The sequence below is a fragment of the Schistocerca nitens genome, chromosome 3 (assembly GCF_023898315.1).
Source record: "Schistocerca nitens isolate TAMUIC-IGC-003100 chromosome 3, iqSchNite1.1, whole genome shotgun sequence".
In the NCBI taxonomy this organism is placed as follows: Eukaryota; Metazoa; Arthropoda; class Insecta; order Orthoptera; family Acrididae; genus Schistocerca; species Schistocerca nitens.
This window is the reverse complement of record NC_064616.1, coordinates 25,303,735-25,320,062: the sequence shown is the minus strand read 5'-3', so window position 1 is coordinate 25,320,062 and position 16,328 is coordinate 25,303,735.

The following is a 16,328-nucleotide window of genomic DNA, read 5'->3' as shown; positions in this document are numbered from 1 at the left end:
ACGCTCAAACCACAAACTCTTAGAAGATTCACTCTTCTTGTACTTATGTCGGCATTGTGCCTTTTGTATTCAATTCCGATGTGATTTCTATGCTTCTTCGTAAATGTGAAGGTCCAAAGGATACAGCAAACCTGCACTGGTGCATCGGAATCTAATACTGGTCTTCCATTAACCGCTCAAACCTAAACTCTTAGAAGATTCACTCTTCTCGTAGTTAAGTCGGCATTGTGCTTTTTGTATTCAATTCCGATGCGATATCTATGTTTCATCGTCAATGTAAAGGTCCAAGGGATACAGTAAACCTGCACTGGTGCATCGGAATCTAATACGGGTGTCCCTGGAGACGGTCAAACCACAAACTCTTAGAAGATTCACTCTTCTTGTACTTAAGTCGGCATTGTGCATTTTGTATTCAATTCCGATGGGATTTCTATGCTTCATCGTCAATGTGAAGTTCCAAGGGATACAGTAAACCTGCACTGGTGCATCGGAATCTAATACTGGTCTCTCAGGAGCCGCTCAAACCACAAACTCTTAGAAGATTCACTCTTATTGTACTTAAGTCGGCATTGTGCATTTTGTATTCAATTCCGATGTAATTTCTATGTTTCATCGTCAATGTGAAGGTCCAAGGGATACAGTTAACGTGCACTGGTGCATCGGAATCTAATTCTGGTCTCCCAGGAGCCGCTCAAACCACAAACTCTTAGAAGATTCACTCTTCTTGTACTTATGTCGGCATTGTGCGTTTTGTATTCAATTTCGATGCGATTTCTATGTTTCATCGTCAATGTGAAGGTCCAAGGGATACAGTAAACCTGCACTGGTGCATCGGGATCTAATACTGGTCTCCCAGGAGCCGCTCGAAACCACAAACTCTTAGAAAATTCACTCTTCCTATACTTAAGTCGGCATTGTGCTTTTCGTATTCAATTCCGATGCGATTTCTATGTTTCATCGTCAATGTGAAGGTCCAAGGGATACAGTAAACCTGCACTGGTGCATCTGAATCTAATACTGGTCTCCCAGGAGCCGCTCAAACCACAAACTCTTAGAAGATTCACTCTTATTATACTTAAGTCGGCATTGTGCATTTTGTACTCAATTCCTATGCGATTTCTATGTTTCATCGTCAATGTGAAGGTCCATGGGATACAGTAAAATTGCACTGGTGCATCGGAATCTAATACTGGTCTCCCAGGAGCCGCACAAACCACAAATTCTTAGAAGATTCACTCTTCTTGTAATTAAGTCGGCATTGTGCCTTTTGCATTCAATTCCTATGCGATTTCTATGTTTCATCGTCAAAGTGAAGGTCCAAGGGATACAGTAAACCTGCACTGGTGCATCGGAATCTAATACTGGTCTCCCAGGAGCCGCTCAAACCACAATCTCTTAGAAGATTAATTCTTCTTGTACTTAAGTCGGCATTGTGCCTTTTGTATTCAATTCCGATTGCGATTTCTATGTTTCATCGTGAATGTGAATGTCCAAGGGATACAGTAAACCTGCACTGGTGCTTCGGAATCTAATACTGGTCTCCCATTAACCGCTCAAACCACAAACTCTTAGAAAACTCACTCTTCCTATACTTAAGTCGGCATTGTGCTTTTCGTATTCAATTCCGATGCGATTTCTATGTTTCATCGTCAATGTGACGGTCCAAGGGATACAGTAAACCTGCACTGGTGCATCGGAATCTAATACTGGTCTCCCAGGAGCCGCTCAAACCACAAACTCTTAGAAGATTCACTCTTATTATACTTAAGTCGGCATTGTGCATTTTGTACTCAATTCCGATGCGATTTCTATGTTTCATCGTCAATGTGAAGGTCCATCGGACACAGTAAAATTGCACTGGTGCATCGGAATCTAATACTGGTCTCCCAGGAGCCGCTCAAACCACAAACTCTTAGAAGATTCACTCTTCTTGTAATTAAGTCGGCATTGTGCCTTTCGTATTCTATTCCGATGCGATTTCTATGTTTCATCGTCAATGTGAAGGTCCAAGGGATACAGTAAACCTGCACTGGTGCATCGGAATCTAATACTGGTCTCCCAGGAGCCGCTCAAACCACAAATTCTTAGAAGATTCGCTCTTCCTATACTTAAGTCGGCATTGCGCCTTTTGTGTTCAATTCCGATGCGATTTCTATGTTTCATCATCAACGTGAAGGTCCAAGGGATACAGTAAACCTGCACTGGTGCATCGGAATCTAATACTGGTCTCCCAGGAGCCGCTCAAACCACAAACTCTTAGAAGATTCACACTTCTTGTACTTAAGTCGGCATTGTGCCTTTCGTATTCAATTCCGATGCGATTTCTATGTTTCATCGTCAATGTGAAGGTCCAAGGGATACAGTAAACCTGCACTGGTGCATCGGAATCTAATACTGGTCTCCCAGGAGCCGCTCAAACCACAAACTCTTAGAAGATTCACTCTTATTGTACTTAAGTCGGCATTGTGCATTTTGTATTCAATTCCGATGTAATTTCTATGTTTCATCGTCAATGTGAAGGTCCAAGGGATACAGTAAACCTGCACTGGTGCATCGGGATCTAATACTGGTCTCCCAGGAGCCGCTCAAACCACAAACTCTTAGAAAATTCACTCTTCCTATACTTAAGTCGGCATTGTGCTTTTCGTATTCAATTCCGATGCGATTTCTATGTTTCATCGTCAATGTGAAGGTCCAAGGGATACAGTAAACCTGCACTGGTGCATCGGAATCTACTACTGGTCTCCCAGGAGCCGCTCAAACCACAAACTCTTAGAAGATTCACTCTTCTTGTACTTATGTCGGCATTCTGCCTTTTGTATTCAATTCCGATGTGATTTCTATGCTTCTTCGTAAATGTGAAGGTCCAAAGGATACAGTAAACCTGCACTGGTGCATCGGAATCTAATACTGGTCTCCCATTAACCGCTCAAACCTAAACTCTTAGAAGATTCACTCTTCCTATACTTAAGTCGGCATTGTGCCTTTTGTATTCAATTACGATGCGATTTCTATGTTTCATCGTCAATGTGAAGGTCCAAGGGATACAGTTAACGTGCACTGGTGCATCGGAATCTAATTCTGGTCTCCCAGGAGCCGCTCAAACCACAAACTCTTAGAAGATTCACTCTTCTTGTACTTATGTCGGCATTGTGCGTTTTGTATTCAATTTCGATGCGATTTCTATGTTTCATCGTCAATGTGAAGGTCCAAGGGATACAGTAAACCTGCACTGGTGCATCGGGATCTAATACTGGTCTCCCAGGAGCCGCTCAAAACCACAAACTCTTAGAAAATTCACTCTTCCTATACTTAAGTCGGCATTGTGCTTTTCGTATTCAATTCCGATGCGATTTCTATGTTTCATCGTCAATGTGAAGGTCCAAGGGATACAGTAAACCTGCACTGGTGCATCGGAATCTAATACTGGTCTCCCAGGAGCCGCTCAAACCACAAACTCTTAGAAGATTCACTCTTATTATACTTAAGTCGGCATTGTGCATTTTGTACTCAATTCCGATGCGATTTCTATGTTTCATCGTCAATGTGAAGGTCCATGGGATACAGTAAAATTGCACTGGTGCATCGGAATCTAATACTGGTCTCCCAGGAGCCGCACAAACCACAAACTCTTAGAAGATTCACTCTTCTTGTAATTAAGTCGGCATTGTGCCTTTTGCATTCAATTCCTATGCGATTTCTATGTTTCATCGTCAACGTGAAGGTCCAAGGGATACAGTAAACCTGCACTGGTGCATCGGAATCTAATACTGGTCTCCCAGGAGCCGCTCAAACCGCAAACTCTTAGAAGATTCACACTTCTTGTACTTAAGGCGGCATTGTGCCTTTCGTATTCAATTCCGATGCGATTTCTATGTTTCATCGTCAATGTGAAGGTCCAAGGGATACAGTAAACCTGCACTGGTGCATCGGAATCTAATACTGGTCTCCCAGGAGCCGCTCAAACCACAAACTCTTAGAAGATTCACTCTTATTGTACTTAAGTCGGCATTGTGCATTTTGTATTCAATTCCGATGTAATTTCTATGTTTCATCGTCAATGTGAAGGTCCAAGGGATACAATAAACCTGCACTGGTGCATCGGAATTTAATACTGGTCTCCCAGGAGCCGCTCAAACCACAAACTCTTAGAAGATTCACTCTGCTTGTAATTAAGTCGGCATATGTGCCTTTTGCATTCAATTCCGATGCGATATCTATGTTTCATCGTCAATGTGAAGGTCTAAGGGATACAGTAAACCTGCACTGGTGCATCGGAATCTAATACTGGTCTCCCAGGAGACGCTCAAACCACAAACTCTTAGAAGATTCACTCTTCTTGTACTTATGTCGGCATTGTGCCTTTTGTATTCAATTCCGATGTGATTTCTATGCTTCTTCGTAAATGTGAAGGTCCAAAGGATACAGCAAACCTGCACTGGTGCATCGGAATCTAATACTGGTCTTCCATTAACCGCTCAAACCTAAACTCTTAGAAGATTCACTCTTCTCGTAGTTAAGTCGGCATTGTGCTTTTTGTATTCAATTCCGATGCGATATCTATGTTTCATCGTCAATGTAAAGGTCCAAGGGATACAGTAAACCTGCACTGGTGCATCGGAATCTAATACGGGTGTCCCAGGAGACGGTCAAACCACAAACTCTTAGAAGATTCACTCTTCTTGTACTTAAGTCGGCATTGTGCATTTTGTATTCAATTCCGATGGGATTTCTATGCTTCATCGTCAATGTGAAGTTCCAAGGGATACAGTAAACCTGCACTGGTGCATCGGAATCTAATACTGGTCTCTCAGGAGCCGCTCAAACCACAAACTCTTAGAAGATTCACTCTTATAGTACTTAAGTCGGCATTGTGCATTTTGTATTCAATTCCGATGTAATTTCTATGTTTCATCGTCAATGTGAAGGTCCAAGGGATACAGTTAACGTGCACTGGTGCATCGGAATCTAATTCTGGTCTCCCAGGAGCCGCTCAAACCACAAACTCTTAGAAGATTCACTCTTCTTGTACTTATGTCGGCATTGTGCGTTTTGTATTCAATTTCGATGCGATTTCTATGTTTCATCGTCAATGTGAAGGTCCAAGGGATACAGTAAACCTGCACTGGTGCATCGGGATCTAATACTGGTCTCCCAGGAGCCGCTCAAAACCACAAACTCTTAGAAAATTCACTCTTCCTAAACTTAAGTCGGCATTGTGCTTTTCGTATTCAATTCCGATGCGATTTCTATGTTTCATCGTCAATGTGAAGGTCCAAGGGATACAGTAAACCTGCACTGGTGCATCGGAATCTAATACTGGTCTCCCAGGAGCCGCTCAAACCACAAACTCTTAGAAGATTCACTCTTATTATACTTAAGTCGGCATTGTGCATTTTGTACTCAATTCCGATGCGATTTCTATGTTTCATCGTCAATGTGAAGGTCCATCGGACACAGTAAAATTGCACTGGTGCATCGGAATCTAATACTGGTCTCCCAGGAGCCGCTCAAACCACAAACTCTTAGAAGATTCACTCTTCTTGTAATTAAGTCGGCATTGTGCCTTTCGTATTCTATTCCGATGCGATTTCTATGTTTCATCGTCAATGTGAAGGTCCAAGGGATACAGTAAACCTGCACTGGTGCATCGGAATCTAATACTGGTCTCCCAGGAGCCGCTCAAACCACAAATTCTTAGAAGATTCACTCTTCCTATACTTATGTCGGCATTGCGCCTTTTGTATTCAATTCCGATGCGATTTCTATGTTTCATCATCAACGTGAAGGTCCAAGGGATACAGTAAACCTGCACTGGTGCATCGGAATCTAATACTGGTCTCCCAGGAGCCGCTCAAACCACAAACTCTTAGAAGATTCACACTTCTTGTACTTAAGTCGGCATTGTGCCTTTCGTATTCAATTCCGATGCGATTTCTATGTTTCATCGTCAATGTGAAGGTCCAAGGGATACAGTAAACCTGCACTGGTGCATCGGAATCTAATACTGGTCTCCCAGGAGCCGCTCAAACCACAAACTCTTAGAAGATTCACTCTTATTGTACTTAAGTCGGCATTGTGCATTTTGTATTCAATTCCGATGTAATTTCTATGTTTCATCGTCAATGTGAAGGTCCAAGGGATACAGTAAACCTGCACTGGTGCATCGGGATCTAATACTGGTCTCCCAGGAGCCGCTCAAACCACAAACTCTTAGAAAATTCACTCTTCCTATACTTAAGTCGGCATTGTGCTTTTCGTATTCAATTCCGATGCGATTTCTATGTTTCATCGTCAATGTGAAGGTCCAAGGGATACAGTAAACCTGCACTGGTGCATCGGAATCGAATACTGGTCTCCCAGGAGCCGCTCAAACCACAAACTCTTAGAAGATTCACTCTTCTTGTACTTATGTCGGCATTCTGCCTTTTGTATTCAATTCCGATGTGATTTCTATGCTTCTTCGTAAATGTGAAGGTCCAAAGGATACAGTAAACCTGCACTGGTGCATCGGAATCTAATACTGGTCTCCCATTAACCGCTCAAACCTAAACTCTTAGAAGATTCACTCTTCCTATACTTAAGTCAGCATTGTGCCTTTTGTATTCAATTCCGATGCGATTTCTATGTTTCATCGTCAATGTGAAGGTCCAAGGGATACAGTTAACGTGCACTGGTGCATCGGAATCTAATTCTGGTCTCCCAGGAGCCGCTCAAACCACAAACTCTTAGAAGATTCACTCTTCTTGTACTTATGTCGGCATTGTGCGTTTTGTATTCAATTTCGATGCGATTTCTATGTTTCATCGTCAATGTGAAGGTCCAAGGGATACAGTAAACCTGCACTGGTGCATCGGGATCTAATACTGGTCTCCCAGGAGCCGCTCAAAACCACAAACTCTTAGAAAATTCACTCTTCCTATACTTAAGTCGGCATTGTGCTTTTCGTATTCAATTCCGATGCGATTTCTATGTTTCATCGTCAATGTGAAGGTCCAAGGGATACAGTAAACCTGCACTGGTGCATCGGAATCTAATACTGGTCTCCCAGGAGCCGCTCAAACCACAAACTCTTAGAAGATTCACTCTTATTATACTTAAGTCGGCATTGTGCATTTTGTACTCAATTCCGATGCGATTTCTATGTTTCATCGTCAATGTGAAGGTCCATGGGATACAGTAAAATTGCACTGGTGCATCGGAATCTAATACTGGTCTCCCAGGAGCCGCACAAACCACAAACTCTTAGAAGATTCACTCTTCTTGTAATTAAGTCGGCATTGTGCCTTTTGCATTCAATTCCTATGCGATTTCTATGTTTCATCGTCAACGTGAAGGTCCAAGGGATACAGTAAACCTGCACTGGTGCATCGGAATCTAATACTGGTCTCCCAGGAGCCGCTCAAACCGCAAACTCTTAGAAGATTCACACTTCTTGTACTTAAGTCGGCATTGTGCCTTTCGTATTCAATTCCGATGCGATTTCTATGTTTCATCGTCAATGTGAAGGTCCAAGGGATACAGTAAACCTGCACTGGTGCATCGGAATCTAATACTGGTCTCCCAGGAGCCGCTCAAACCACAAACTCTTAGAAGATTCACTCTTATTGTACTTAAGTCGGCATTGTGCATTTTGTATTCAATTCCGATGTAATTTCTATGTTTCATCGTCAATGTGAAGGTCCAAGGGATACAATAAACCTGCACTGGTGCATCGGAATTTAATACTGGTCTCCCAGGAGCCGCTCAAACCACAAACTCTTAGAAGATTCACTCTTCTTGTAATTAAGTCGGCATATGTGCCTTTTGCATTCAATTCCGATGCGATATCTATGTTTCATCGTCAATGTGAAGGTCTAAGGGATACAGTAAACCTGCACTGGTGCATCGGAATCTAATACTGGTCTCCCAGGAGACGCTCAAACCACAAACTCTTAGAAGATTCACTCTTCTTGTACTTATGTCGGCATTGTGCCTTTTGTATTCAATTCCGATGTGATTTCTATGCTTCTTCGTAAATGTGAAGGTCCAAAGGATACAGCAAACCTGCACTGGTGCATCGGAATCTAATACTGGTCTTCCATTAACCGCTCAAACCTAAACTCTTAGAAGATTCACTCTTCTCGTAGTTAAGTCGGCATTGTGCTTTTTGTATTCAATTCCGATGCGATATCTATGTTTCATCGTCAATGTAAAGGTCCAAGGGATACAGTAAACCTGCACTGGTGCATCGGAATCTAATACGGGTGTCCCAGGAGACGGTCAAACCACAAACTCTTAGAAGATTCACTCTTCTTGTACTTAAGTCGGCATTGTGCATTTTGTACTCAATTCCGATGGGATTTCTATGCTTCATCGTCAATGTGAAGTTCCAAGGGATACAGTAAACCTGCACTGGTGCATCGGAATCTAATACTGGTCTCTCAGGAGCCGCTCAAACCACAAACTCTTAGAAGATTCACTCTTATTGTACTTAAGTCGGCATTGTGCATTTTGTATTCAATTCCGATGTAATTTCTATGTTTCATCGTCAATGTGAAGGTCCAAGGGATACAGTTAACGTGCACTGGTGCATCGGAATCTAATTCTGGTCTCCCAGGAGCCGCTCAAACCACAAACTCTTAGAAGATTCACTCTTCTTGTACTTATGTCGGCATTGTGCGTTTTGTATTCAATTTCGATGCGATTTCTATGTTTCATCGTCAATGTGAAGGTCCAAGGGATACAGTAAACCTGCACTGGTGCATCGGGATCTAATACTGGTCTCCCAGGAGCCGCTCAAAACCACAAACTCTTAGAAAATTCACTCTTCCTATACTTAAGTCGGCATTGTGCTTTTCGTATTCAATTCCGATGCGATTTCTATGTTTCATCGTCAATGTGAAGGTCCAAGGGATACAGTAAACCTGCACTGGTGCATCGGAATCTAATACTGGTCTCCCAGGAGCCGCTCAAACCACAAACTCTTAGAAGATTCACTCTTATTATACTTAAGTCGGCATTGTGCATTTTGTACTCAATTCCTATGCGATTTCTATGTTTCATCGTCAATGTGAAGGTCCATGGGATACAGTAAAATTGCACTGGTGCATCGGAATCTAATACTGGTCTCCCAGGAGCCGCACAAACCACAAATTCTTAGAAGATTCACTCTTCTTGTAATTAAGTCGGCATTGTGCCTTTTGCATTCAATTCCTATGCGATTTCTATGTTTCATCGTCAAAGTGAAGGTCCAAGGGATACAGTAAACCTGCACTGGTGCATCGGAATCTAATACTGGTCTCCCAGGAGCCGCTCAAACCACAATCTCTTAGAAGATTAATTCTTCTTGTACTTAAGTCGGCATTGTGCCTTTTGTATTCAATTCCGATTGCGATTTCTATGTTTCATCGTGAATGTGAATGTCCAAGGGATACAGTAAACCTGCACTGGTGCTTCGGAATCTAATACTGGTCTCCCATTAACCGCTCAAACCACAAACTCTTAGAAGATTAACTCTTCTTGTACTTAAGTCGGCATTGTGCCTTTTGTATTCAATTCCTATGCGATTTCTATGTTTCATCTTCAATGTGAAGTTCCAAGGGATACAGTAAACCTGCACTGGTGAATCGGAATCTAATACTGGTTCCAGGAGCCGCTCAAACCACAAACTCTTAGAAGATTCACTCTTCTTGTACTTAAGTCGGCATTGTGCCTTTCGTATTCAATTCCGATGCGATTTCTATGTTTTATTGTCAATGTGAAGGTCCAAGGGATACAGTAAACCTGCACTGGTGCATCTGAATCTAATACTGGTCTCCCAGGAGCCGCTCAAACCGCAAACTCTTAGAAGATTCACTCTTCCTATACTTAAGTTGGCATTGTGCCTTTTGTATTCAAATCCGATGCGATTTCCATGTTTCATCGTCAATGTGAAGGTCCAAGGGATACAGTAAACCCGCACTGGTGCATCGGAATCGAATACTGGTCTCCCAGGAGCCGCTCAAACCACAAACTCTTAGAAGATTCACACTTCTTGTACTTAAGTCGGCATTGAGCCTTTCGTATTCTATTCCGATGCGATTTCTATGTTTCATCGTCAATGTGAAGGTCCAAGGGATACAGTAAACCTGCACTGGTGCATCGGAATCTAATACTGGTCTCGCAGGAGCCGCTCAAACCACAAACTCTTAGAAGATTCACTCTTCCCATACTTAAGTCGGCATTGCGCCTTTTGTATTCAATTCCGATGCGATTTCTATGTTTCATCGTCAACGTGAAGGTCCAAGGGATACAGTAAACCATCACTGGTGCATCGGAATCTAATACTGGTCTCCCAGGAGCCGCTCAAACCACAAACTCTTAGAAGATTCAATCTTCTTGTACTTAAGTCGGCATTGTGCATTTTGTATTCAATTCCGATGCGATTTTTATGCTTCATCGTCAATGTGATGGTCCAAGGGATACAGTAAACCTGCACTGGTGCTTCGGAATCTAATACTGGTCTCCCATTAACCGCTCAAACCACAAACTCTTAGAAGATTAACTCTTCTTGTACTTAAGTCGGCATTGTGCCTTTTGTATTCAATTCCGATGCGATATCTATGTTTCATCGTCAATGTGAAGGTCCAAGGGATATAGTAAACCTGCTCTGGTGCATCGGAATCTAATACTGGTCTCCCAGGAGCCGCTCAAACCACAAATTCTTAGAAGATTCACACTTCTTGTACTTAAGTCGGCATTGTGCCTTTCGTATTCAATTCCGATGCGATTTCTATGTTTCATTGTCAATGTGAAGGTCCAAGGGATACAGTAAACCTGCACTGGTGCATCTGAATCTAATACTGGTCTCCCAGGAGCCTCTCAAACCACAAACTCTTAGAAGATTCACTCTTCCTATACTTAAGTTGGCATTGTGCCTTTTGTATTCAAATCCGATGCGATTTCCATGTTTCATCGTCAATGTGAAGGTCCAAGGGATACAGTAAACCTGCACTGGTGCATCGGAATCGAATACTGGTCTCCCAGGAGCCGCTCAAACCACAAACTCTTAGACGATTCACACTTCTTGTACTTAAGTCGGCATTGTGCCTTTCGTATTCAATTCCGATGCGATTTCTATGTTTCATCGTCAATTTGAAGGTCCAAGGGATACAGTAAACCTGCACTGGTGCATCGGAATCTAATACTGGTCTCCCAGGAGCCGCTCAAACCACAAACTCTTAGAAGATTCACTCTTATTGTACTTAAGTCGGCATTGTGCATTTTGTATTCAATTCCGATGTAATTTCTATGTTTCATCGTCAATGTGAAGGTCCAAGGGATACAATAAACCTGCACTGGTGCATCAGAATCTAATACTGGTCTCCCAGGAGCCGCTCAAACCACAAACTCTTAGAAGATTCACTCTTCTTGTAATTAAGTCGGCATATGTGCCTTTTGCATTCAATTCCGATGCGATTACTATGTTTCATCGTCAATGTGAAGGTCTAAGGGATACAGTAAACCAGCACTGGTGCATGGGAATCTAATACTGGTCTCCCAGGAGCCGCTCAAACCACAAACTCTTAGAAGATTCACTCTTCTTGTACTTATGTCGGCATTGTGCCTTTTGTATTCAATTCCGATGTGATTTCTATGCTTCTTCGTAAATGTGAAGGTCCAAAGGATACAGTAAACCTGCACTGGTGCATCGGAATCTAATACTGGTCTCCCATTAACCGCTCAAACCTAAACTCTTAGAAGATTCACTCTTCTCGTAGTTAAGTCGGCATTGTGCTTTTTGTATTCAATTCCGATGCGATATCTATGTTTCATCGTCAATGTAAAGGTCCAAGGGATACAGTAAACCTGCACTGGTGCATCGGAATCTAATACTGGTCTCCCAGGAGACGCTCAAACCACAAACTCTTAGAAGATTCACTCTTCTTGTACTTAAGTCGGCATTGTGCATTTTATATTCAATTCCGATGCGATTTCTATGCTTCATCGTCAATGTGAAGGTCCAAGGGATACAGTAAACCTGCACTGGTGCATCGGAATCTAATACTGGTCTCCCAGGAGCCGCTCAAACCACAAACTCTTAGAAGATTCACACTTCTTGTACTTAAGTCGGCATTGTGCCTTTCGTATTATATTCCGATGCGATTTCTATGTTTCATCGTCAATGTGAAGGTCCAAGGGATACAGTAAACCTGCACTGGTGCATCGGAATCTAATAGTGGTCTCGCAGGAGCCGCTCAAACCACAAACTCTTAGAAGATTCACTATTCCCATACTTAAGTCGGCATTGCGCCTTTTGTATTCAATTCCGATGCGATTTCTATGTTTCATCGTCAACGTGAAGGTCCAAGGGATACAGTAAACCATCACTGGTGCATCGGAATCTAATACTGGTCTCCCAGGAGCCGCTCAAACCACAAACTCTTAGAAGATTCAATCTTCTTGTACTTAAGTCGGCATTGTGCATTTTGTATTCAATTCCGATGCGATTTTTATGCTTCATCGTCAATGTGATGGTCCAAGGGATACAGTAAACCTGCACTGGTGCATCTGAATCTAATACGGGTGTCCCAGGAGCCGCTCAAACCACAAACTCTTAGAAGATTCATTCTTCTTGTACTTAAGTCGGCATTGTGCCTTTTGTATTCAATTCCGATTGCGATTTCTATGTTTCATCGTGAATGTGAATGTCCAAGGGATACAGTAAACCTTTACTGGTGCTTCGGAATCTAATACTGGTCTCCCATTAACCGCTCAAACCACAAACTCTTAGAAGATTAACTCTTCTTGTACTTAAGTCGGCATTGTGCCTTTTGTATTCAATTGCGATGCGATATCTATGTTTCATCGTCAATGTGAAGGTCCAAGGGATACAGTAAACCTGCACTGGTGCATCGGAATCTAATACTGGTCTCCCAGGAGCCGCTCAAACCACAAATTCTCAGAAGATTCACACTTCTTGTACTTAAGTCGGCATTGTGCCTTTCGTATTCAATTCCGATGCGATTTCTATGTTTCATTGTCAATGTGAAGGTCCAAGGGATACAGTAAACCTGCACTGGTGCATCTGAATCTAATACTGGTCTCCCAGGAGCCGCTCAAACCACTAACTCTTAGAAGATTCACTCTTCCTATACTTAAGTTGGCATTGTGCCTTTTGTATTCAAATCCGATGCGATTTCCATGTTTCATCGTCAATGTGAAGGTCCAAGGGATACAGTAAACCTGCACTGGTGCATCGGAATCGAATACTGGTCTCCCAGGAGCCGCTCAAACCACAAACTCTTAGAAGATTCACACTTCTTGTACTTAAGTCGGCATTGTGCCTTTCGTATTCAATTCCGATGCGATTTCTATGTTTCATCGTCAATGTGAAGGTCCAAGGGATACAGTAAACCTGCACTGGTGCATCGGAATCTAATACTGGTCTCCCAGGAGCCGCTCAAACCACAAACTCTTAGAAGATTCACTCTTCCTATACTTAAGTCGGCATTGTGCATTTTGTATTCAATTCCGATGTAATTTCTATGTTTCATCGTCAATGTGAAGGTCCAAGGGATACAATAAACCTGCACTGGTGCATCAGAATCTAATACTGGCCTCCCAGGAGCCGCTCAAACCACAAACTCTTAGAAGATTCACTCTTCTTGTAATTAAGTCGGCATATGTGCCTTTTGCATTCAATTCCGATGCGATTTCTATGTTTCATCGTCAATGTGAAGGTCTAAGGGATACAGTAAACCTGCACTGGTGCATCGGAATCTAATACTGGTCTCCCAGGAGCCGCTCAAACCACAAACTCTTAGAAGATTCACTCTTCTTGTACTTATGTCGGCATTGTGCCTTTTGTATTCAATTCCGATGTGATTTCTATGCTAATTCGTAAATGTGAAGGTCCAAAGGATACAGTAAACCTGCACTGGTGCATCGGAATCTAATACTGGTCTCCCATTAACCGCTCAAACCTAAACTCTTAGAAGATTCATTCTTCTCGTAGTTAAGTCGGCATTGTGCTTATTGTATTCAATTCCGATGCGATATCTATGTTTCATCGTCAATGTAAAGGTCCATGGGATACAGTAAAATTGCACTGGTGCATCGGAATCTAATACTGGTCTCCCAGGAGCCGCACAAACCACAAACTCTTAGAAGATTCGCTCTTCTTGTAATTAAGTCGGCATTCTGCCTTTTGCATTCAATTCCTATGCGATTTCTATGTTTCATCGTCAAAGTGAAGGTCCAAGGGATACAGTAAACCTGCACTGGTGCATCGGAATCTAATACTGGTCTCCCATTAACCGCTCAAACCACAAACTCTTAGAAGATTAACTCTTCTTGTACTTAAGTCGGCATTGTGCCTTTTGTATTCAATTCCTATGCGATTTCTATGTTTCATCTTCAATGTGAAGTTCCAAGGGATACAGTAATCCTGCACTGGTGAATCGGAATCTAATACTGGTTCCCGGAGCCGCTCAAACCACAAACTCTTAGAAGATTCACTCTTCTTGTACTTAAGTCGGCATTGTGCATTTTATATTCAATTCCGATGCGATTTCTATGCTTCATCGTCAATGTGAAGGTCCAAGGGATACAGTAAACCTGCACTGGTGCATCGGAATCTAATACTGGTCTCCCAGGAGCCGCTCAAACAACAAACTCTTTGAAGATTCACACTTCTTGTACTTAAGTCGGCATTGTGCCTTTCGTATTCTATTCCGATGCGATTTCTATGTTTCATCGTCAATGTGAAGGTCCAAGGGATACAGTAAACCTGAACTGGTGCATCGGAATCTAATACTGGTGTCCCAGGAGCCGCTCAAACCACAAACTCTTAGAAGTTTCACTCTTCCTATACTTAAGTCGGCATTGCGCCTTTTGTATTCAATTCCGATGCGATTTCTATGTTTCATCGTCAACGTGAAGGTCCAAGGGATACAGTAAACCTGCACTGGTGCATCGGAATCTAATACTGGTCTCCCAGGAGCAGCTCAAACCACAAACTCTTAGAAGATTCAATCTTCTTGTACTTAAGTCGGCATTGTGCATTTTGTATTCAATTCCGATGCGATTTTTATGCTTCATCGTCAATGTGATGGTCCAAGGGATACAGTAAACCTGCACTGGTGCATCTGAATCTAATACGGGTGTCCCAGGAGCCGCTCAAACCACAAACTCTTAGAAGATTCATTCTTCTTGTACTTAAGTCGGCATTGTGCCTTTTGTATTCAATTCCGATTGCGATTTCTATGTTTCATCGTGAATGTGAATGTCCAAGGGATACAGTAAACCTGCACTGGTGCTTCGGAATCTAATACTGGTCTCCCATTAACCGCTCAAACCACAAACTCTTAGAAGATTAACTCTTCTTGTACTTAAGTCGGCATTGTGCCTTTTGTATTCAATTTCGATGCGATATCTATGTTTCATCGTCAATGTGAAGGTCCAAGGGATACAGTAAACCTGCACTGGTGCATCGGAATCTAATACTGGTCTCCCAGGAGCCGCTCAAACCACAAATTCTTAGAAGATTCACACTTCTTGTACTTAAGTCGGCATTGTGCCTTTCGTATTCAATTCCGATGCGATTTCTATGTTTTATTGTCAATGTGAAGGTCCAAGGGATACAGTAAACCTGCACTGGTGCATCTGAATCTAATACTGGTCTCCCAGGAGCCGCTCAAACCGCAAACTCTTAGAAGATTCACTCTTCCTATACTTAAGTTGGCATTGTGCCTTTTGTATTCAAATCCGATGCGATTTCCATGTTTCATCGTCAATGTGAAGGTCCAAGGGATACAGTAAACCCGCACTGGTGCATCGGAATCGAATACTGGTCTCCCAGGAGCCGCTCAAACCACAAACTCTTAGAAGATTCACACTTCTTGAACTTAAGTCGGCATTGTGCCTTTCGTATTCAATTCCGATGCCATTTCTATGTTTCATCGTCAATGTGAAGGTCCAAGGGATACAGTAAACTTGCACTGGTGCATCGGAATCTAATACTGGTCTCCCAGGAGCCGCTCAAACCACAAACTCTTAGAAGATTCATTCTTATTGTACTTAAGTCGGCATTGTGCATTTTGTATTCAATTCCGATGTAATTTGTATGTTTCATCGTCAATGTGAAGGTCCAAGGGATACAATAAACCTGCACTGGTGCATCAGAATCTAATACTGGTCTCCCAGGAGCCGCTCAAACCACAAACTCTTAGAAGATTCACTCTTCTTGTAATTAAGTCGGCATATGTGCCTTTTGCATTCAATTCCGATGCGATTTCTATGTTTCATCGTCAATGTGAAGGTCTAAGGGATACAGTAAACCTGCACTGGTGCATCGGAATCTAATA